The following is a 25,300-nucleotide window of genomic DNA, read 5'->3' as shown; positions in this document are numbered from 1 at the left end:
GAAATTTCGCGCATTCATTTAGTCGCAAGCTAGAATGCAAACCTTCAGACTCTCGCACTGTGTTCATGATTGACACGCAGTTGTTTGGACACGCCCGTCTACGACCGTGAGCCAATGATGCCCAGCTAGGAGATAAATAAGCGAATCAGGTAGTGCCAAATAACAAGGATTAAAAAGTTCTCGCTAAGAAATCAACCAATGGGAAAGTAAACATGTGTTGAGCACACTTATAACTTTGAATTCTATTCTGAGGCCAGAAGAATCCGCGAAATTTCCGGGTCTCTAATTATGAAGCAATAGATTTTTTTCAGCTAAAAATACATGGCACCCACAGATATGTGCGTACACATCCTTTTGACTTCTTACGTAGCACGCGTCTGAATACCGAGCATCTTTTAACACACCATGCCGTTAATTTTGCCTGTATCTCAGACACTGCACTGATGTTACTAACCACTAAACACAAAACAAATATGAATTTACACCAAGAGATAACACGGGCTTCAGTTAACAAATTGGGATTCATATGCCTAAACACACATAGAATGATATGATACTGAGTGTTTAGCTTGTTTTAATCTTTATTCAGTCGCTACTATGCCAAACAGAAATACTCAAAGGCATTATTTCCAAATTATGTGAAAGGTATTTTCCACCCTTTAAAATTTTTTTTTATGTCAACGTAGGTATAATATTGCGAGTATTAACTCGTGGAAAAAGAAGAAAAGTGTTTCAGATGTTTTGGCATATGAATGGTGTTGTATCGATATACGTACTTAGAATGTAAACCTCCAAAAGTTCATTAAATAAGACACATTGCTTACCAACACCGTTTCTTCAAACGAAGTTCCTGTTCATCAGTAGGAAAAGTAACTTATTATCAAGACTTCTGGTGTACAGGAACTGATAAATTATTACATATTGTAAAATAAAATAATTTGGATGGAGAATATCGACATACATATCCCCCAATCAGCCAAACTTCCGAGAAATAGATGCACTTTCTGCTTTATTGCCAAATTATAAAATTTTTTTTTTTTATATAATTTTTGTCGTCCGTCTTAGATTTAACGAAAAAATAACACTTTCTAGAGACAGGAAAATTTCTTGGAATCATTTAGTGTTATGCAAAAATTCAATAAAGAATCTAATTTGTGTTGCGTCTGCTATTGGTCCACTGTTAATCTAGAAGACTCTGGACCAATAAGAGACTCTGTGTTAAAGAAGTATCGAATCACAAGTGACCCAGTACAGACGCCTCACGAGTCAGCAGCCAATGAAAGGTCGACGTTTGCCCGAGTGTGCAGAGGATCGTGGGGTCTATCCTGAAGGTCAATGAACCCGCGAATACTTCCAGTCACAATATATATGTAGTAAAGTAAAGAACAATTGACTTAAAAAACAACATTTACGTGCTACTATTAAATTTTGGCAGCAACATCGAAAAAAAAAAAATTCACCTGGTAATGAAATACTGGCAAGGCCTTTGTAAAATAGGCCCTTGATTACTCACATAAAATATTTTTGCATCGACTATAAACAACACACGATTTTTGACGAATAATGATTAAAGGATTACAAATATGTTATAGAAAGAAAGGGGAAATCGAAAAGGGTTTTCAGTTAGTAGCAGTTCGTCCCACTAGGATGAGACTTCCAGCTCTGAAGTTATCCCTGCTGCACAGAAAAGAAAAAGAAAAATCTCTGCTTTTACTTGGAAACCAGTTGCCAAGAAATATTTTGCAATACTACAAGAAAGATATCGTATATTTTCACAACACATGGCTATTATTATTTGCATTTATGAAATACGTTTTTTCCAGATGATACTTAGTATTTCTTACGAAAATCCGCAAAAAAAAAAGTATATTTTAACTGATGTTTCATTCAAGCATAATTTATTTCAAACAATATAAAATATCATATTATATTCAATAAATCGAATTTTTATTGTGCTTATTCGTGTGCGCCATTATTACTGGAAAGCTATTAAGGGAACGCTTTTACAAATAACTATTGGAGGTACTGACAACACAAACCATAAAATGAGCGGGTAAGAATACGAACCCAGTGTTACTGCGAACACTATTTTGTAGCGGTACAGTTGTTTTCATGTGAATGTACACATTTACAAATATATGTAATTTTACATGAATATATCGGTTCCATTTACAAAAAAAAATAACAGTGCATTCTTTGACTTGATGTAAGCTTTTGGACATACGCCATTGCTAAAGAACATGTATGTCTGTAGAAGAAAACTACAAAAAACACTAAAGACAAAAACACAAATTAAGCAAAAAATTGCTGTTGTCAACAGGATATAAACACCACATAATATTCCATAACATGTACTGTCAGAATTTGTGTTTTTTTTCGTTCTATTAGTCCATTTTCTTTGTTTTTCTTTGTTTGTTGACTATATTCCTGTTATGGAATATTATGTGGTGTTTATATCCTGTTGACAAGAGCAATTTTTTGCTTAATTTGTGTTTTTGTCTTGTGTTTTTTGTAATTTTCTTCTACAGACATACATGTGCTTTAGCAATGGCGTATGTCCAAAAGCTTACATCAAGTCATCCACTCCCATTGCACAAATCTTTCAAAGATAATAGTTCATTCTTTATTTTCGTTAGTACTATAACATATAGATAAGGGCTGGAAAAATGTGCAGTTTGTGACGTCTCAACCGGGTAGCTTGTAAATTTAAACACTTCTTGGGATGAGCGTTCCTCATTGGCCCAAAGTATTCCACACAAACTGTGAGCCAATATAGAAAGCAGCATTGACGTATATATGTATTCGAATTTCAGCCTATCTCGAAATTAATACGGGTACCTGACCGGTCCCTAAATTAGATCAATAGTTTTCATTAAAAATCAATATAGTGATTTATTTTTTTCTAACCTCACAAAAAGTAAGGATATTAAAAATCATTCAGAAAACTAGCCCTTAGCGACCCCAGGCGCTTTAGGAGCTCGTGCACTTAGCCAGGCGCCAACCTTATTACTAGAAACCAGCCAAATTCGCGGTTTCGATGGCCTTCAGGATAGACTGCACATACCCCTGTACACTCGGGCAAATAACGCAAGTTCATTGGCTGCCGACTTTTAAGTCGTCTCAGCTGGTTTTTCCGTGATTTGATCCTTCTTTGGTTGAGGGTTTATAACTTGTTGAGATTCTTCCAGATGAACAGTAAGCCAATAGCAATATTATCTAAGAGGTACATGTGTTTGAATTCTAGCCTATCACCGAATGAATCCGCGAAGTTTGCAGGTCTCTACTTATTACAATTTTACAGTTTAGAAAAGAGCCTACCACGTCCATGCTTTATCCCGGGATTCGCAGGCAGAACTCCTCCCACAGAAGACGGAACTTAAAAGACAGGCGGAAACTTCATGAGAAATTCCGACATCGAAAATTCTGACAAAAAAAATGAAAATATCGGGTAATGAGAGGTAATAAATGCCGAGAATATTATTTTTTTATCGTAACGACGAGCTAAGAATGAGCTCCCCAAAACTCTGAACAGGCAGCGTGCCGCGAGTGAGTGGCGCTGTTACGGTTATGGCCTACGTTATGGGCAACAAAAAAAAAAACGCATAGTTCGCAAATCGTAAGATATTTAAGATTCCCGCGTCGTTAAAACTGCGTTCACGACACGGTGTTTGCTGACGAAAATTACTCGAGTTACAGCCCCAATGTTTATGTAACGATCAAGGATAGCTGGGTAAACGGGCCACTGTCTGCGGTTTCTTGGCTTCTTCGCAGGCAGCATCAAAAGTGAAGCGGTTCACCAACGTTTCGAAGTCTCCTACTGACAAGTCTTGGTAGTCTTTTTCCTATAAGAACGTTGACCTGAGATGTGTTTCCTGACTGACTGCAGCTGCGAGTCAGTCACAGTCTTCTTTTCTTCTGGTTCAAATATAAATATAATTAAGTCAATCAATACTTATAATTAGGGACCGGAAAAATTCGCGGGTTCAATGACCTGTAGGATGAACTCCCTAGTTATATGTACATTCGGTCAAATGCCACCCACTCATTGGCTGCTGTCTTGTGAGGCGTCCCAACGTAGCAGCCTGTGATTCGATAAAGCTTTGGTCGGGCGTTTCTCATTGGCCCAGAGTCATCTAGGTGAGTTGTGAGCCAATAGCAGAGGCAGCACTGAGGTATAACTATTTGTATTTTAGCCTATCGCGAAATGAATTCGCGAATTTTTCCGGTCTCTACTTATAATGGATTTAAATTTATTTATTTTTTTTCAAAATTTCAGATTACTTCAGCTAAGGCGTCTCCTAGACGCCAAGAATCACATTAAGCCGCGCGTAAGATGTTTCAAGGAAATTAGTGCGGTTTTTGGACAATGAATAAGGCTAATGCGGGTGTTTTTAACGGTATAGTGCTGGGTGGTTTGGCCAATCGGGGATGAACTTCTGTGATTGGTTGGAGCTGGTGGCCAATCAGTGGCCCTTTTTTCTTCTGGTTGGCTGGGTTATCTATGGCCAGTAAGAGGATATATATATATTTTTTGCTGAATGAAGAGATTATGTACACAAATGCGTAGTGACGTTATGTAGATAATGGTACACGTGAGTACCACAACTAAATAATTACGGTAACGGTAAGCAAGGCGTAACAAAAGGTACGTGTACCTTGACAATGGTACGCCCAAACATCCCGCGGCTGCGAGAAACAGCGTATTGGTTACGAGATGTATCGACGGACGTGGTGGTTTACGAGATATATATCGATGGACGTAAAAGTGTGCACAGCGCGTGGCAACGTCGGAAACGCCAGTTACAATTTTTTTTTTATCTCTCTCGCCCGCCTGGGACGGATATGAGGAAGTGACCGTAAAACTTTATCGCGACGTTTCGCGTAAAGCCACGGCGCACCCGGTCGTTCCGATGCTGGCGATACGTCGTGGAGGGAATACTCTTTGACGATGTTGCTAGGAGTCACAGGAGAAAAAAAAAGGGGGGGGGGGAAGAGATATATACGGGCCCCGCTTCCATCGACGTTAGCAGCAGATGTGCTGTTACAGCGGCCATTCTCCGCCGATAAAATCTTTGGAACAACAGCGCCTCTTCGGTCAGTCCACCGGTCATTCAACGTAAAAATACTGCAACGACACGGACGAAATCTCAACTGTCCGCCGGGGTCACGAAACCATAAACAATGCGTCACCATCACATAAATTCCTTCACGAACGTAACCCTCCGGAAACAATATGGAATAACTTGTGGCACGAATTAACATCGTACACTGAAAAAAAAAAATTGGTTGTCTCTAAAGTCGGTTTACGGACCTTAGTTTAACGTGACAACGTCATAACAAATTATTGATGAAATTATTGCATACTTTTATGAATAAAATTGAATCATTTTTATTGAATTATCACTATTTTGTATGGACACAAAAAAGGAGTGAAATGAAATCTACAATTTAATTGATAAATTTACTTTTATTTTTAATCATTAATTCAAATATGTTTTATTACTTTAACGAAGAGATTATTTTAACTATAACTTTTATACATATTTGCTATTTAACTTCTTCCAATCTGTGTTATTCTGTTAAGGATAGGACGATGATAGGAAAAGTAGGAAACGAATGGGAGTGTTTCAAGTTTAATGTGCCTCGAAAAAGTGAAATCGATGGTTGTTCCAATCGAGTGGAAGAGAGATAGATGCGGCGCTAGCGTACAATGAGCGTAACGGGACATAGCGTAACGGGACAATTTTTTGTGCGTGCATCCGGCGTTCATCGATTTATTAGACGTTGTCACGTCAAAAATCTATAAATTTGTTAACCAAGGTTTTGTAAACATCCTGTTTAATGTGGTATCCAACCAAACTGTCTTACAACCACTTATCGTACCTCACTAATTTATTCTGTTAACGTTTCCAGACTTTACGCAGGCATGATAGTTGGGGAAACGAATAAATCCTTTTTTTATTTACCGAACTTAACATATTAACACAAAACTCGACACGGAAATTTTGTACTATTGAATCTGCATCCATTCCCTTCTGTTAAAAAACGAAAACACCCCTTTATATTCCAACACGTGGTTAAAGCATAACACGGAATAAGTCTGCGAGGAATGAACATAATATATATTATTGCAAAGTAAAAAAAAATCATATAAGACACCAGTGTACAATTATGATTAGTTATGGAGCCATAAAAGTACTTGCTTCGTCGTAAACAAACACCACACTGATAGAAATTCCTATCGATTTGGACGTGACGATGTTCCGCTAAATTGGCAACCATGGAGGCGGACATAAGCCTCGCTGGCTAATGCTTCCCGGGAAAATGGAGCTTCGCTGTACCGCGTGTAGTTTCAAAAAAAAAGATATGTCGTCACCAGCCAGTGCGACATATAGTCATGGCAAGTACGAAACCAGAAGTGCGTGCATCATGAGTAGAGACCAGAAAAATTCGCAGATTCATTTCGCGATAGTTTGAAATTCATACACATATACATTTAAGCTGCTTTTGTTATTGGCTCACTGTTCGTCTGGGCGACTCTGGGCCAATGAGAAACCCTCCACCAAAGAAGTAACGAATCACGGGCAAACCAGTTGAGACAACTCACAAGTCAGCAGCCAAGGAACTGGCGTTATTTGCCCGAGTATACAAGGACTGTGTAGACTATCCTGAATGTCATCGAAACCGCGAATTTTTCAGGTCCCTAATCATGAGATTTGCGAACAGGATGTTAACTGCACTGTGTCTACCCACGCAGGCAAGAAAAGTTACGAGGTAGCAAACTGCGCAAAAAAAAAAAAAATACTGCACTTTTACGAAAGATTACTTTAGAAACTAGTTGCCAAGTAATAGTTCGTAATACTACAATAGAGATACTGCAAAATTTGTACAACACATGGCAAACCATTTTTTGCATATATGAGTATTTCTTACAAAAATTGGAGCATAAATTTTTAATGTTTTAACTTATGTTTCATTCGAGCACAATTCTTTTAAACAATGGCACAATATCTTTAACTGTTGGAGGTACTGGGAAAACACAAAGCAATAATGCCGGTGTAAGAATTTGAACCCAGTTTTACTGCGATCACTGTTGATACAGTTGCTTCACGTAAATGAACAAATTTACTGATTACTGAAATTTTATATGAATATTTCAGTTCAATTTACAAAAAAAAAAATTAAAATGCAGTAAAAAAATGAGTTTCCGGCGGTAAGACCGTACTCAAGATGATTTCTCGTTACAAATGAACGGTTTCATTTAAAATTAACTATTTATTGTTGAGATTTATAATACGATACTTCACGTCAGTACTTACAACTTCGGTTAAAAGCAAAAAAAAAAACTGTCACGAAAATAGCTGAGGAGTGTGGATTTTAAATTCTTCTATATATTACACGTGTCACGAGGATCATGGTTTTGGACATTATAAGGAAATTACCCTAACTCGTAAATGAATGAATGGCGATAAATAATGTGTTACATTTTCCCCGCATGAAGACATGAAAAATATTGGATTCGTTTAATGTAAAAACTTAGCGATGCTGTTTGTTGTGTAGTCCAAACGCTTTCAGTCATAATCTTCTTAAATATAAAAATTATTTTTTTTTTCCTTCTATGTGATCGCGCGTCGTTCATCCAATTGAGATGAAACTTGACACAGCTGTTGGCAATTTTTGCGAAAGTTTCTGACACAGTGCCATCAACGTCCAATAGGTGGCGAGCGAGTTTATCGGATATAATATATATGTATTATATAAATGACGTTATTGTAATGTTGAAGCTTTATTTGTATCCATGGCAACGGGTTTCTGTCTTGTTAATACCTTCTGAATCTCCAGGGCAACAGCAAGCATTCTTTTTTCTTTTTTTAAAAAGTTCTGTCGTAAGTTGTGCGAGAGTGTTATGCGTGTGGACTGCCGCGGCAAAGCACGGGTGAATCAGCTAGATTTTTTCTAAAGGCTTATAAGACTGAAAATCACTGATATTTTTAAAAGTAGATAGATTTTAATTTCTTTTTCTTTCGCATTTACTTTAGTTTTCATAGAATACTTATACTATATAATTTTAGCGTGTATTTTTTATTATAATTCTTTTTGTTTTTGGTATTTTGAAAAAAAAATAACAGCTGCTGAAATAACTGAACTTTAAATGGTAGACAAAAAAATTAAAAAAACAATTTTTTTAATCACCATTAAAATAGTAGGTAATAATTTTTGAGAATGTTGACGTGATCAACCCACCAGCCTCCCCAGGGGAATCCCAGGCTGTCAATGTCTCCCTGTGGGGAAACTTCCCTGTGCTGCATGTTCGGCGGCTCGAAGGCCATTCGCCGCACTTTACGAAGCCCGGAGAGCACCGGCACTAGAATCCACTCGCCCATGCCGCGCCGCCGCTTCCTTTACAACTCCGCCATCCGCCCGCCTTTAGCGCCTATTTCACAGCTCGTAAAAACTCCTCCGGTCCATTAAACATCGAGAGGTGGTGCGCGCGAGATTTTTTTATTTCCCCCCCCCCCCCCCCCGGTTCGCGTTCCGTTGTCTTACCAGATCGAGGTGAAAAGAGGAAAAGAGGACAAGTAAAGAAACAGTCCGTGCGAGAAAAAAAAAATTTTTAAATAAATATAACCCGCCCCGAACCAATCCGCTGCCAACTGTGCGTGCGAAACTAAGAGCGGAATTGTTCCTCAAACCAGGCCCGCCAGGGAGGGAAAAAATTAAATCCCTTTCCAAAAAAAAAGCGCATGCACTACAAGACAATTTTTTGGTCTTTTACAAGGGAAATCCTTTGGAAACTCAGTTGCTAAAATACAAGAAACTACAAATGATAATCTCATATTTCGATGTTATTCTGGTGGCCATATTGTAATTGCATCGTATGATGTCAACCGCTATTTTGTTGTATTTAATAAAAATGTTTTAAAAATATTTATATAAAAAAATAATTTCTGTGGTTTGGATTCGAATCGAGGGAAGCTGTTTCACGTGGTTAGGTAAGGTTGAGATGCGGTGAGAGACCAAAGTAAATTTTTTTAGTTAATAAAAATGAATGGCACACTAGCAAGTGAGCCAATGAGACGATTAAGACAACGCATATTACACCCGAATCTTCCACGAGATTCAAACCCGGAGCCCCCGCACCGAAACCTAGTGTTTTGACGACTGCGCTACGGAGAGCTTAACGACAAGTTAATAAGAAATGATAAAAATACGCAACATATATGGTTTCAAAGCATGCTACGAGTCTCTTGGGAACCGAACAACTAGTTTCGTACGAAAATCAGGTTCTTATAAATTAACGAGATCCCACAGCTGGGACATGTTGCAATTGCCGATAACTACGCGTTTATGAAAGAGATTTTTTTTTGTGGCATTACAATCATTGATCTGGTATTTTATCTTAAAAGTGATACTACAAAACACACTGTTGTACTTTTACGGGGACTCGTGAAAGTACAAAACAAATTCCTAGTACATTTTACAAAAAAAAAATTTATAGAGTGTTATAATGTTGCGGGTCATTATAATATTTGCTTTAAAGGTTAACTGTGCAGGATGGCACGCTAGCTAATATATCACCATCCTCTGCTTAATCAAGCTCGTGTCCTTCGCTCATTGGCTGCTGACTCAAGACACGTCTTAAGTGGGTAAGTTACCGACTAGCTGATGCACCCGTGCTTTGCCACGGCTGTCTCAACGCAGAACTCTCGGCCGCAACGCGAATATATAAAAAATGTTTTTCACCGATTGCTTGGAAATTTTGAAACAACGTTACACTCGAATGGGCGCGTGGTTTTACATACCTATGACACACCTGAGCCAGGTAACATGATAGATAAAAATAAAGATAGGTAAATATAGGTATGCATATAAATAAATGCATGTTTGTGTGTTTGTTTTATGTTGTGTGAAGATAAATATATAAAAAGGAAGACATTGACACAGATATATATATAGAAGTATATAAAGAGGGAGAGGAATATAAACATATATATATAGGGGTAGCGCGAGGGGAATATATACGTATATATATAGAGAGAGATAGAGCGAGGGATATATAGATATTTTGAAATGTAGACACAGATATATAGATACAGATTGAGATGTATGTATGTATATATATATATATATATATATATATATATATATATATATATATATATATATATATATAGAAAGCGACAGAGTGATAATGGAAAGATATAGAGAAAGATATATAGAAATATTTTTATATACTATATAAAAATATAGTGAGATTTATACAGGTAAATATATAGAGAGATAGTGAGAGTTGCTTTATATATGTGAACTACATTTCTTGACGCGAAATCACACGTAAGTTTCCGCACACGCCGCTAGAATTCGTTCCTGTGATGGCGCGAACCAAAGTTCACAAAGTCAAAGGGAAACCTTATAGTATCAAATAATTTATGAATTTTAACAAGATAGGAAGTATTTTAATTAATTTCCTTGTCGCAAGATTAATATTTTTTTTCTAATTTATGTCTCGGTATTATCGGAGCCGTATCATTATATAGTTTAAAATTTCGCTCTGCAATTCGAATGATTCGAGAGTCGATGTAGCTGCTCCGGCAACGAATTCTAGCTGCGGCTGCAGAAACTTACGTGTGATTAGCGTCAAGAAATTTAGTTGAAAACACAGTTTTCGTATTTTATATCATGCTTGACATTAATTTAAATTTTAAAGAATCCCACGTTACATTTCGTGTCGCGAGTTTCGCATCACAAAGTGTATTCGCAACACGAGAACACATGAATTCTCTCGTTACCGAGATTAGATGTTACACATCACTGGCGATTACTGAAGGACTAGCTCATATTATTATTTTTTTATATATAGCTCAAACATAATCGACTTGAAATCACAAGTCCGGCACCAGCTCTCCGTGTACACTAACTGTATGTACACTAACTCGAGTTAGACCGCCGGGTGCCGAACAATGTTCCCGCACGTTCCCACACAGTGTTACTCCCCCCGCCCCCACCAGTTTTTTCTTCACTTCTCCGGACACAGTAGCATTATCCGAGCGAATGAAGGCTGGTGATAATCACCCATCCCCCCTCTTCCTCTACCATAGGGCCTACGAGACCACCCCCGGATCTTCAGAGAACGCCCTAACCTAATGGAAAGATTGTCCCGCCCATTGTGGGCTGCCTGTGAAGGGTGTCGGCGCCTGTGAGATCGGCCAGCAGTCGCACACAAGAAGTCGCGTGCATTGTGATGCCAATGAGAGAGGGTTTCGTTGTGTGCTCACCGCCACGGTATCTTAGCTGCCCCGAGGGCGAAGAAAGTCCTCAATAGATTTTTTTACCAAAACCTAAATAAATAAAACCCCTAAGGGCGGCATTTCAAGACGTTCGTGGTAGCGTGGCGAACAAGCACCGCCCTGTTTGGGAATACACCGCGTAACCTGACCCGCAGGGCCGAAAATTCCAGAACGTGTCCGAAACCAGAAAGGGAACAAATCGGCAAACCGTTTGTCTAAGCGGTGCCCTGCGCGAGGATAGAAACTGATTCCAACGCATTCTAGCGGACGTTTCGCAAAAACACTGATACAGTTTTTTTACGAAAAAAAAAATACTAGAGATAGCTGCACTATCGCTCAAAAATAGCATACCCTCTTTCTAATTTGTTCAAGTACATTTTAAGTTGCGATTATTTCTTGCTACGACCATTAAAGTGTACAAAATGTATTCGTGGATAGTTCCAATGCCATAAAGTTTCATTTGGCATACCAACGCGCTTGGTGCGTCCCCTGATGATCACGGAAGTGACTATATAAGAGTTAATGGCGCCAGACGCGGGTCCGCCATATAGACAAAAATATCCGAAATCAACGCATGCGCGGAGTTTGGCCAACAGATAGGTCACGGATAGGACACAAAACTCCGTTCTCTCAAAATAAGGGACTGGTCGTGTCCTATTGTGCACTAGGAATACGTTTAGGGTACAGGTAAAGCATGTTCAACACCTAAACCCTTATTTTTGTGCTTGGAACACCGGCTTAAGTGCATCTCAGACCGAAGCCTATATGCATAATCACTAGGGACCTGAAAATTTCGCGGTTCCGATGATCTTCCAGGATAGTCTACACAGTCCTCTGTATACTCGGGCAAATAACGCCAGTTCGTTGGCTGCTGACTTGTGAGTCGTCTCAACTGGTTTGCCCGTGATTCGTTACTTCTTTGGTTGAGGGTTTCTCATTGGCCCCGAGTCGCCCAGACGAACAGTGAGCCAATATCAAAAGCAGCTTAAATTTACATATGTGTATGAATTTCAGACTATCGCGAAATGAATTTGCGAGATTTTCCGGTCTCTAATAATCATGCATGGTTGGAGCCATGAAGGAGGGGTAGCATGCATCATGTGCTAAGAGGGTATTGGCCAGCCATGCCATTACTAAGTTCCCTATCTTAACTCTTGACTATAAATAGTTGAGTTGGGCCTGGGTAACACAGGGTAGACACTGTGCTCATTCATGCGGGGAGCAATATGGCATGCCTTAAGCAAGCAGGCTGAGCACAGGAAAAAAGAAAGATGGTCCAGGAAGAAATGTTGGTCGGGGCAGGAGATAGACCACCATGCTGGGGGCCGGAACTTGGAAATTGCTGTTTGCTGTTGTTTTGGGTGCCACTGGATAATAATTGAGAAAAACAATCGGTGGCCAGTCCAGTAAACATTTGTTTTGTAACACTGTGTTCCAAAAAAAAAATGTAATACATATTTGTTAAATTACATGATCATTTATAAATTTTCCAGAAATTGGCACAATAACACGAAATAATGTTTTAATGGTGGGTTACATGATGTGTCTGACTGAACACATCACATACCCTTTACAGCTTTCCTCTCAAGAAAACAATGGGAGCGAGTAAGCTCAGTTCGTTTAAGTGTACAAGACAACCAGGATACCGATACAGAAGAAAATACATCAACAGGCTATACTTAGGTCTCAATATTATTAAGGGGCGTCCTGCCAAAACAAAATTTTATATATATATATATATATATATATATATATATACACACCAATATTTTTCTGAAAATAACCATTCGTCATTGGCAAAGAAAGTTCCTCTTTAAATAATAATCCTCACGGGGTAAAACATAAAAAAATAAAATGTTTACAAACAACGGGAATCTTCTGATGAAAACACTGCATGCGGATATAAATATATCACGCTTCTAAGAATTCATTATTTTGAATCTCAAAAGTTGTTGGATTTTTACCTTGCAAGGTCACCGTAACATTTTTCAAAGTAGGCCTTTATTATTTTAGCAGGGGGAACGTTTCTTATAAAAATGCAACTATTCCGAAGTTCCGAGGTAGAAATATAATTTAAGGAATAAAACCAAGCGCGAAGAACCGTCGCAGTCTGCACAATATAACTTATTCGCGTGCAAGATAAAATAAACAAACCGAACTTGCTACTTTCTGTTCCGTTGAAACACGAAACTTTGAGGGTAAAAAGAAGGTAATTTTAAAGATTTAATGTTTAACGAACGTTTTCTTTTTCCCGTGAAAAGTTTAAAAACTTCTATATTTCGAATAAAGACAGAAAACGTTTCAATTCCCGATTCATTACGATTTATGCTTCATTTTTACGTACCTACAGCAGTTTATTCCTTTATTGCATCGCCACAGAAATCTTAATTTACTGCAGTTCTTTGTCAAGTTTCAGAATTATTTTCGATTTGTTTTTTCTTTTATTTAAATTCCTTGTTATAAGTTCTATAACAAATGGAGAACTGTTCCCAGACTAACACAGATGTATGTAAATTAAACGTCTTGACATTTTAATTTTATTTCGTAAGGGTAAAATATCACAAGTGTACCCCTGAGAGTATTTAGCACGGCGAATATGTGTGCTTCTGTGCGTTAAAGATTATTAAAATCCTCTTGGAAGAATAATAATCACACTACAGATACATTTTTTTTTACTTATATAAGTTAGTTGTAACCCCCCGTACAACAGTAAACTTGCAAAAAATATTTAAATATTCAAACGAATAAATTAAGTAAAAATAATATGAAGCTTAAAAAAACGCGTGTGTTAAGTGTAAATTACAAGAACATGTACAAGCTGAGTTTTATTCCGTCGTAGATTACCTATACCTAATGATATTACATAGGTTTGAGGCCTTACTTGAGGCGCTCGGGTTTGAAGTCAGAAATCGCAAATGGGTAAAAAGGGTAAATGCAGTGAAAAGTACAGCCCCTAAACAGGAAAAGACGGCATGGAAAATAATTAAGTGCATCACTGCCTGTTTGCTATTTAATTTAACGGCTTGGTATTGACTTGGTACATTAACGACAGGACAACTGACACAAATTTGCAGATCGCGATCTAGCATTAAAAAAAAATACATCTAATATAACCAATCATTAACAACTACCAATTACGCTTAATTTTACAAACATTTAAGAAAGCTTAGATTTTCCCTAACAACTCCGTTAAAAGTAATCATGGATAACGTAGTTGTCTATAAATGTTTTTTGACACATCCCCAATTCTTTTCGTCAGATCGGTCTCTAGTTGTGACGCTATAATCCGTGCCTAACATCCCGCACCACAGCATAAAAATAACGTCCAAGTCTCACTTGCAGTAAATGTAGTTTTCTCGCGCGACCCAACATAAAAAAGAAATAGAGTTTAGTTCAGGGCGTTAAATATTTCTGATGCTATTAAGGTCTGAGTTTGTGATCACTATAGTCGCTCTGCTTTTCGTTCCATTGAAAACTCAACCCGATGTCTGGTTGTTAATATCAAGTGCGTCGAGGCTTACTTTCAGTCCATGCAGCGTGGTGGATGACAGCCCCGGGCTGGGCACTGCTCGAAGCATTGGTGAAAGGAATACAGGCTTCCATTTTGCCGCAGTCCAACACACTTGCTCCCGCAAGCCGAAGTGTACTCCACCAGCCGCTAGCCCCGTCCGCCCGCTAGCCAGCCGCAGTCGTCGGCTCGTTCACGCCTCCCCATGACGTCACACCGCTCCGCGCGCGCCGCGGTGTTGGCTCGTGGAAACACAAACGCAGATCCGCTAATGTCCGTAATGTTCTTTTGTTTATTACCATACTTCAAGGCGAGTTGGAGACAAGTGCCAAACTAACTATAATATCATATAATATAATCTAAACCAAATTATTTTAAAAGACGTTAATAATAAAGACGTTCAAACTACAAATTAATTATAAAAGTGAAACTAATGGAGGCGTAGCAAACGCCTTAGGTTTGTGACTTTTTTTATTTTGCTTGCATGTGAACGATAATACTAATTCAATAATATTTTCAGAAAACATTTAACTTATTATTAGAGCCATGTAATTTTCGCGATAAGATTTCCAGACCAGCTGTGTGTTAAAACTCTGTAACATTTTCTGTGTCTCGTGGTTGGCTGGGTTTATTCCAGGTACATTTCTACAGTCGGCGCACCAATCACAGCCATCCAGTGCGGAAGCAAAAACTTCCCGAATGGCCCGGCCAAGCATGACAATGGATTCTCTCGCAGACGGCCCGCCAATCACAAGGGAGAAACCGCTGCTGTGGATATACCTTGTTGCAGTCTAGTAAGTGTTCAGATCTTTTCGCGAAATCTGCATGCCCCTACTTATTATGTTCAACATTTATGGCCGTGATTTACATATTCGTGTATTAAATCTTTGACGGTTAACTTCTTAGCTCTCGGAATACGTCATTTGGTAGAAGTGAATTCGTGAACGCAACGGAAAAGTCGCGTGGAACGGAAAAGCGTAACCGCGGTGATGATGCTGCGATCTGAGGCGGATGGCGCTAACCGAAATTTCACATGCGCCAAAGGGAAACTTCATAGCACTCGTGTCGTCGCGTGTTATAGTTTCCTAACGACCTCGTTGTCGGTGAAGACAAAAGGCGCCGCGTGATATCCCCAGCAGGCTTCGGCCACGACATTGAGATCCCCGCCTGCCCGGACACACATACGGTGCGCAGAGCTTCAGGAAAAGCAACGCGATTTAAAAACTGTTCAAGATATCCGAGCGGGATCTGCTTACGAAAAGCATTTAAGTGTTCGCTGAGGACCGAAAAGTACTTTCGATTTTTGGATGAAGTTTTTAAATAGTATTGTTAGAGGAGTTAAAATCACTAAAACACGCGTGTTTTCAGAGTAGGTACTTTATAGGCGTAAAAACAACCATCGAAGATTCTTGAAAGCACTTGAGGGACTTGCATCACCCCTTTATCTTCATTTCTCCGTAAAATATAGTCACGGTCACCGCTCAAATTTCCCAGTTATCACGTGACGACGAGAAAACTGCGCGCCAGTTCAGAGCCTTGCGCTTAGAGGCGATACCGCGCTAGAACCACCAGCGAGCGTCGGGCTTATTATCCCGCCTCACTATACACCCCTGACGAGGCGGGCCCCTTAACGTTTGATAACAACGAGCAGGCGTTGAAGCTTCCAAAAAAAAATTGGTTGTCTGTAAAGTCGGTTTACAGACGATAGTTTAACGTGACGTCATAACAAAACATTGATGAAATATTGCATACTTTTATGAATAAAATTGAATCATTTTTATTGAATTAACACTATTTAGTATGCATACAAAGAAGGAGTGAAATGAAATCTACAATTTAATTGATAAATTTACTTTTATCTGCACTCATTAATTCAAATATGTTTATTTATTTAACGAAGAGATTATTTTAACTGAAACTTTTATACATGTTTGCTATTTAACTTCTTCCAATCTGTGTTATTCTGTTAAGGATAGGACGACGATAGGAAAAGAAGGAAACGAATGGGAGTGTTTCAAGTTTAATGTGCCACGAAAAAGGTCAAATCGATGGTTGTTCCAATCGAGTGGAAGAGAGATAGATGCGGCGCAAGCGTACAATGAGCGTAACGGGACACGTCGTAACGGGACAATGTGCATAACGGGACGCTTTTTCGTGCATGCAGCCGGTGTTCATCGATTTATTAGACGTTGTCACGTCAAAAATTGTTTCCGCGTCGTTGACGCTGGACTAAAACAGCTGGTGAGGCAGCAAGTAAGTCACGCTGGCGGACCAGCCATCGTCACGCCTCATAAATTCCTGATTGAAATTACATTGGTGTGCCGAGGAGGAGGATGGAGGGGGGTAAGAGAGGGGGTGATGGAAAGCGATAATGCCCGTTAACACGATAATGAGGGCGACTGGACACCCGGCAGCTGAAAAGGTCAAGCGGGGTCCGAGATGTTTCAACTATTCGGAAAAGATCTAAACCTGTTCAGAAAAAAATTACATTCACGATGCGCTTTTTTTTTAAGTGTAACGTTCTTAGCTCTCGGCGTACGGCATTTGGTAGGAGTAATAATTTCGCGAACGGCACGGGAAAAGCGTAGACACGGTGCTGCCATCTGTGGCGCAAAGGCGCGAATCGTAAGTTCACACAGCCAAAGGCCGTAGAGCCATGCATATTTCGCGAAAAATATTCCGAGACTAGCTGAAAGTTAAAACACTGTAGCATCGTCTGTGTTTCGTGATTGGGTGAGTTTCTTTCAGGTACATGACGATTTTTAAAACACCAATCACAGCAATTCATTGTGGAACCAAATGCGTCCTAAGGCAACTACTTCTCTCACAGACGGCCGCCAATCACAAGGAAGAAACCGCTGGTGCGCGTATACCGTATTTCAATCTAGTAGGCGTTCAGATTTATTCGCGAAAAATGCCTGCCCCTACCAAAGGGTGACTTTATAGTATCGACTGTTGAGTGGAAATATGATTCATTGTTGAAAATCAGGTGCAGTACTGGTGTTCGTAATATTTTATCGGAGCCGTTTCATTATGTAGTTTAAATTTTTCGCTCTGCAAATCGAAAGATTCTATATTCGACGCATCTCCTCCGGCAACGAATTCTAGAGACGGATGTGGAAACTACGTGCGATTCGCGTCAAGAAATTTAGTTGAAAACACAATTTCGGTACTTTTTTTTTTTCGTGTACGGCGAAAAGGGTTCTGCGTTAACCTTCGTGTCCGAGTTTCGTGTTATAAGTGTATTTTCTCAATACCGAGGTTAGATGTCAAACATCTCTGGGGGTATCTCTAAATCGAATACTTTCAGAGCGTTTGGTAAATCGTCGTTTATGTACGCGTGCTCAATAATTACCACAGTCCGCTAACGAATCCTACAGCTACCAAAATATTTTGCAGTTACGTTTTCCGTGCAAACATTAGTCTCGTGAGGACAGAAAACTCTGTACGGACCTGCTGGCTTAAATTACCACAGAAAATTGTATATTCATGTATGCCGTAAATGTTAACATTCTTTTCTTACATATAAATTAAAAAAAAATTAAATTTTATAAAACATTTGCAAGCTGTTGAATGGTGATCTTCAGCAAGAGAAATCGGGGAACGAAAACTACCATACATCTTCTGCATTCTTTCAGAAACAAAAAAAAAGTAAATGGGGTGGCGTTTCCGCGTGTGGGATGAATAAAAAGAGAGAGAGAGAGTAGAGCTTACCGTAGCGTATAGCTCGTTACAAAAAAAGGGGGTTGTTTGTTGGCAGTGATCGTAAACCTTTAGAGAAAATAAAATTGAGGGATGGTGGGTCCCAATCAGCAAACTCGACGGAAAACTTGCAGGGACACGTTTTGTTGTTTCAACGGCAGGCCATTTTTTTTTCGGCCGGACGCTTTTGATGTGATTCCCAACCCCGCCCCAGGAATTTGATCGCTTTCGCTTGTGAAGTCACGCGACAAACGTTATGTCTGGGGTGGAAAGTGAAAGTGTGTTGGGGGGGGGGGGGGGGTTGGAAAAACAAAGAGAGAATGTTGGTAGGTCGTGGTTAGTGGGAGGGGTACGGCGAATGCAAAGCGAGTTGACTCAAAAACGGGCCTTTTTTTAAGGGAGGGGATGCGAGGAGGGTGTAGTACACGCCGTAATGAAGCGACCACACTTTGGGCCACCCAAAGTACTCCCCTCCCCCCTTCACCCTTTTTTCTCCCCCGAAAAACCCGTCATTTTAAATGGGTGGTTCGCGGTTATGTGCCTTGGGGTGGCTGAATAATGCGCGGGAGAAATTAACATGTGAATAATGCCTTGCGGGGGCGTGGGCATCAGCGGAAGGATATTTTAGGGAGGGGTTAGGGGGTTGCATGGGAAGGGGGGGAAAAGGGTTGTTTAACCGGAGGCCAGGCGGCGCTAGCAGATGTCTCGTCTCCCACGACCGACGGAAATATTAAAAAAGGAATTTCTGACGTTTACGTCACAGTCGACCATAGTCTGTTCAAATGCAACTCGTCCAAATTTTGTCCGTCAACTCACTACTTTACTGTAAAGAGCAAATAAATCCATTACTTAATTTTAAAACATTGGATGTGTTGGAAAATGAGAAAAAAGAAGCTCTATAAGCTAGATTTATCGTACTAAAGGCTGATACATACTTTATTTCACACATGTCAATGAGTTTATAATTTTTTTAAGTTAAAAATAAATAACACTACGTTACTTCGTAACTGGACTTCTACGTCAGTGAAATTTACGGAAAATCCGTTATACTGCCTCATACTACGACCACGTATTTTTCGCAAAAAGATTTCGAGACTGGCTAATAGATTGACTGGCTGATAGATAACACTTTAGCATCGTCTGTGCTTCGTGATTGGTGGAGTTTCGTTCAGGCACACGTCCACTATCAGGACACCAATCAGGGCCATCAAATGCGGAAGCAAACACGTCCTGAACGGCCCAGGCCAAATAAGGAAATGGCTTCTCTTGCAGACGGCTGCCGGTTACAAGGAAGGAACCGCTGACGTTTGTTTATATTGCAGTCTAAAGAGCGAACATATATTTTTTTTCTCTTTCTTTTTTAGACCTGAAGTCATACATATGTTTTCAACTTATTTTGTCATGATAAAATAGTAGCCTTATTTTGTCGGTAAAATTCAGACCCCTGTATAGCTATATCACACTTCGCTGAAAAAGGTTTTAACAAAAAGAAATAACACAAAATTTAGATTCGGAATCATAAAAAAATAACGAATACACATTTTTTTCGTTAGTTCTATAGTATATATTTTTGCATATTTTAAATTAGTATTAGTAATATAAAAATTTAATATATATATATATAAGAGAGGGGGTTGGGGGTGGTAATCGTACTTCCGATTGATTTAGTCACCAAGTTTTCAGCCTGTGGCGCGTATATTTGAGTCGACTTGAATTAAATTATATTTGTAAAAATAAATAATAGCTTAAAAAATTAAAAAATTAATTCAATGTCGTGAATTCACTAACCTTATATGACGATTCAATGAATTTCTGTTCTTTCCCCAGAAGTGATCTGAAACATAAAAGTGGAAAATCAACAATAATCCTTTACAAAAAATAATTTTCATAATGATGTTGCCAAGCGTTTGGTTAACACTTTATAACAGAAAAAAAAGATATTATTACAAAAATATAAAATCGGAAACTATTACACATTCTTAGCTCTTACGTTAAGTGATATAAAGGCTGTGGATCTGCAGTATTGTTGATGATATTAATAAAAATAAAATTAATCAACTAATATTCGTGCATATAGATTAATTTCTAATTTAAAATTACCTGTTTTTGAACAGCATATAGGTTCTTTGCGTAGAGTGAATATGGACTTAAGCGAGTTTAAGCTTCGGCGTCCAACGAAGATGTAATTAAATGTGTAGACAAAACATTTGCTTTCCCTATACTGACAATAACAAAATCCATGCGAAAATATGAGAAGTTAAGGCATTTTCGATGTTTGTGACTCTTAACGTTTAATTCTCGGTGTTTCTGTGCATCGTTTTCAGCTATGAAAAGTTTTTGTGCTAGTTCAAGTTGAGTTCAGGAGAAAACAAGTTTCAAGATAAACTGTGTGGTTACTTCTTGTAGACTGGCTGCCAACTATGCTGCAGCGAAGAGACATTAGTTGCACAAAAATATATTTAATGTATCAAGGTTTTCCTTCCACGCACACATAAATAGTTCAACTGCACACAGCAATTTTTTTTTGTAAATGGAACAGAAGTATTCATGTAAACTTACAGATATTTTTAAATTTACATTTACATGAATACAGCTTATCACTAAAAAAAAAAAAGTGTTCGTAGTACCTATTACTGGGTTCGGATTCTCACCCGGGAATTTATGCTTTGTGCTGTCCCAGTACCTCCAATAGTTAGTTATTTGTAAACCGTTCCCTGAATAGCTTTCCTGTATCAAGTGCGCACATTACAAGCATAATAAAACAAAATAAAGTCCAATTATTGAATATTCGATCATCATTTTCATGGTTTAAAAAATTAGTTTTTAACTAAATATAAATTAAGATATAAAATTATGCACCAATTTTCGTAAGACATAATCAGTAATATCTGGAAAAACGTATTTTACAAACTTATGTAAAAAAAAAAAAAAACTACACTGTTTGAAATAACAGGAAATTTAGGTACTTTTCAACGAAAAATTAACCTCAAATAAACTAAGAGTTCTTCGTAATTTCTAAGAACTGAATCTTCGTATAAAATGCGCAGAACTTCAACTTCCGAGTTGATGTTTCGTTCTAAACAAAGGTGGACAAAAGAAGAGTGTTCTTACTGTAAACTTAACCAGTTTTTGAATGTTCTGTTACTGTGACAAGAATATTCTTTTGTATTCACGTTCAAAGTAAGTTAACTCAGTGTCCGTTTATTTACGAAGATAGCCATTAATTTACGAAGAGCCCTGGGTAAAATTTAACCAGCTTTCTTCGTAAACTGAGGGTGAAAATGTTTTTAAAATGTATAGCGATGAGTTTTACAAATTTACAATATCTTTCTTCTAGTATTTATTACAATATATTTCTTGAGAGGTGGTTTCCAAAGGAATCTTTTGTAAAAAGTATACAATATTTTTTTTCTGTGTATTAACTCTTCTCGTACGTTATTGGTAGAATCGTTATAGCATCGCTTTTTTTTCATGATCAGGTCGGCAAGTGTTGCGTTTGCCATGTATTATTTCAGATGGTGGTTTTTGTCACATAAATAATCTAAAAAACAAGTTTCCCTGTAAATTCGTGGTAACTAATTAAATTAGCGGCTCACGAAAGCTTTTAAATCCTTATTCCCAGTTGCGCCGGTTAAAATATTTCTACAGAAACATAAATATCCAAAGTTTACCTATACCTAATGTTTAAAGTTTAAAGTCATATTAACTTACTTTGGCTCTGAACATAATCCGTTTTCAAACGCATTGTGTTCTATTAAATATCACGACAAAATGAAATCACAGGCTACTCTGAAATTTGGCAATTTGGTTCACGCGTATACACGTACGTCCAAATAATTTTGAAACGAACAGGAAACTTTATCCCCTGATATGGGTGAAGAAATTTCCAAGTCTGTTCTTTTCCCAGTGAAATAAATTTCTACGACAACAATATCTATATCGCTTAATTGTATGGATAAGAAGAATGGGAAGATTGACGACTTACAAATGCCTATTTAGCCGGTGCAGTAAATAAAGAAAATTGCAACCAGTTTCCAAGAGTCATTTCGCTACGACTATCTTACCCTATAATCAACCCAGATAATAATCTGTGGCAGTATCCAGGGCAATTAAGGGCGCAACGGCTTGGTTTATTGCCTTCCCATAGTTAACAGAAACGCTTTCATAAATCACACATATAATGGTTTTGTAAGCACATTGGTAAATGTGCAGGTGGTTAAAAAATTAATGGAAATTGCCTACGTCATTTTGGGGCTATGTCCTTCCTGTAGCTGCAAAAAAAAAATACATATATGTCAGAAAGGGATATTCCAGTAGGCAATGTTATAATTACATGGACAGTAAAACTTTCAGTGATTAGAATTTTTCAAACAGCTGAAATATTTACAAAGTCCGCTGCTTGATGATAAACATGATTTTTTTTTCCACCTAGATTTATGTAAGAATTTCAAAATTATTAAAAAGGCATTTTATAAAAAAACACATTCACAAAATCAACTTAAACAGTTTAAGTAATTTTGCAATATTTGAGAGTACCTAAAAACATATTTGTGTGTGTATTTTTTTTCATACAATGTTTTAAATATTTAAACATACCTGACATCTTAGACTGATCTTATTTAAAATTGTCATTAGGGATAAATAATTATTAAAAAAAACTTTCAAAAGATCAAGTTCTAAGTATCTCGAAACTCTCATAAACGTGGTAAGATAACAATAAATTTTTAATGACGTATGCTGTCAAACCAAGATACAGCCAGACTGCGTCGGGATTTCTTGTTCAGTAAGCCGAACGCAGTGTTTCTCGTAGCTGCGAGCGAAATGCGTCAAGTCGAAACATTTACGCGCCGTTGAAGTTTACGTCCCGCCCGCAGGAGCTGAGTCGGCGTTTACTTGTGTTTACGCTGCTCCTAGGGGGAAAGAGGGGGGAGTGAGGAGGGTGGTGGGAGGAGGGAGGGGTGGGAGGGAGGGGGGGAGGGGGAGGGAGGATTATGGAGGGGTAGTGGGGAGTGTGGAAGGGGGAGTGAGGAGGGGGAGGAGGAATGAGGAAGGGGGAGAGGGGATTGTGGAGGGGAGGGAGGATTGTGGAGGGGGAGTGGGGAGTGAAGAAGGTCGAGTGGGGAGTGAGGAAGGGGAAGAGAGAAGTGAGGAGGGGGAGGGAGGATTGTGCAGGGGGTAGTGGAGAGCGAGTAAGGGGGAGTGGGGAGTGAGGAAGGGGGAGGGAGGAGGAAGGGTGATGGAGGAAGGGGGAGGGAGGAGGGTGCAGGGGGAGGGTGGAGTGAGGAGGGGGAGGGAGGATTGTGGAGGGGGGAGTGAGGAAGGGGAGGGAGGAGTGAGGAAGGGGAGGGAGGAGTGAGGAAGGGGGAGGGAGCAGTGAGGAGGGGGTGGGGTGTTTTGGAGTCTCCTCTTGCTTGGCCTCGCGTTGCAAGCACGCCCGCGCCAGACCGGGGTCGCGGCGCCTAAGATCGCCGCCGAGAGACACGGCAGCGACCCTCTCGCGCGTTTTCGAAACATCGAGAAACGTGGCGCACGGCATCGGCCAACTGCGGTCCGCACTCAAAGGAAGTAATTTGTTTAGCACGACGTTTGTACCACAATTCAATAAAAAAAAAAAAAAGGAGCGTGAAGTCCACCGGGGCTTTGCGCCGACACGAGCAGTTCAACGTGCACACACGCGCAAGGGGGGGGGGGGGACTATTTTCTGTATTTTCACAAAAGATTCCCTTAGAAACTAGTTGCCAAGAAACAGTCTGTAAAGCTACAAGACACAAAATAATTGTAACTTTGTACAATACACGACCTTTGTTAGGTATGCACGTGTGAAATGCGTTTTTTTTCGAGATGAAACTGAGATATTTATTTTATTTTTTTTACGAAATTTGAGGTATAATTTAATATTTTGAATTTATGTTTCAGTCAAGCATTTTTTTTTTAAATCGAGGGAAAGATAAAAAAAAAATATATTCGATATGTGGGCCGAGAGGGAAAATGATTTTGTCGGGGCCCCTCCTTACCGTACAAAAGTTATAAAAAAAAAGACAATCAGAGAGGCCGTAACCGTAAACGTGATCTGCGCGTATCGCATAGCTTGTCAAGTTACCTGTGAACTCTGATTAGCAATACATAGGCTTGTAATCTTCGTCCCACTGTCAGGCTAAACTCTCGAGCGTTAAAAATAATCTCGAAACTCAACCGGGCCTCGGGGATGATACCCCCCTCCCCCCCCCCCATTTACCCCCTACTCATCCACGTGGACCCTGGATACGCGAAGCGATAAGGACCAATGGCCATCCAAGCAGCGTCGCCGATGGACCTTATTAACATCCGTGAACATGGAAACGCCCGAGGAGCGGTCATGGGATAGTTCGCAGCAGGTCGTCCTCTGCGGAGCGAGAGAGTACAGCATCAGGACTGCTGCTATAGTCCGTCTCAAGCTTAGACTGCAGTACAGAGCGAGAGAGTACAGCATCAGGACTGCTGCTATAGTCCGTCTCAAGCTTAGACTGCAGAACAGAGCGAGAGAGTACAGCATCAGGACTGCTGCTATAGTCCTTCTCAAGCTTAGACTGCAGAACAGAGCGAGAGAGTACAGCATCAGGACTGCTGCTATAGTCCGTTTCAAGCTTAGACTGCAGTACAGAGCGAATGGCAGCCACTGTTGCCAGATTTATACTAACCGGCTTGTTAACATTACAGTTCTTGATTTGATGAATCATCTTTGATCATAATAATAATATATACAATTTACTTCTGGTTGATTTTTTTTAAAGATTATAAACCAGTGTCTATTGACTTAGCACAG

At 39.2% G+C, this 25,300-nt stretch overlaps 1 long non-coding RNA gene across 1 annotated transcript in view; it reads right to left on the bottom strand.

Moving 5' to 3' along the window:
* The window catches only part of LOC134535326 (uncharacterized), a 129,346-nt gene extending 109,020 nt beyond the window's left edge, over positions 1-20,326 (bottom strand). The window contains exon 1 of the long non-coding RNA XR_010075608.1: positions 20,287-20,326. This is a non-coding gene — a long non-coding RNA (uncharacterized LOC134535326). The remainder of the gene's footprint in view (positions 1-20,286) is intronic.
* Positions 20,327-25,300: the final 4,974 nt, after the last annotated feature.

This window comes from Bacillus rossius, chromosome 8 (genome assembly GCF_032445375.1).
Source record: "Bacillus rossius redtenbacheri isolate Brsri chromosome 8, Brsri_v3, whole genome shotgun sequence".
NCBI classification, from domain to species: Eukaryota; Metazoa; Arthropoda; class Insecta; order Phasmatodea; family Bacillidae; genus Bacillus; species Bacillus rossius.
This window is presented reverse-complemented; position numbering and strand designations above follow the sequence as displayed.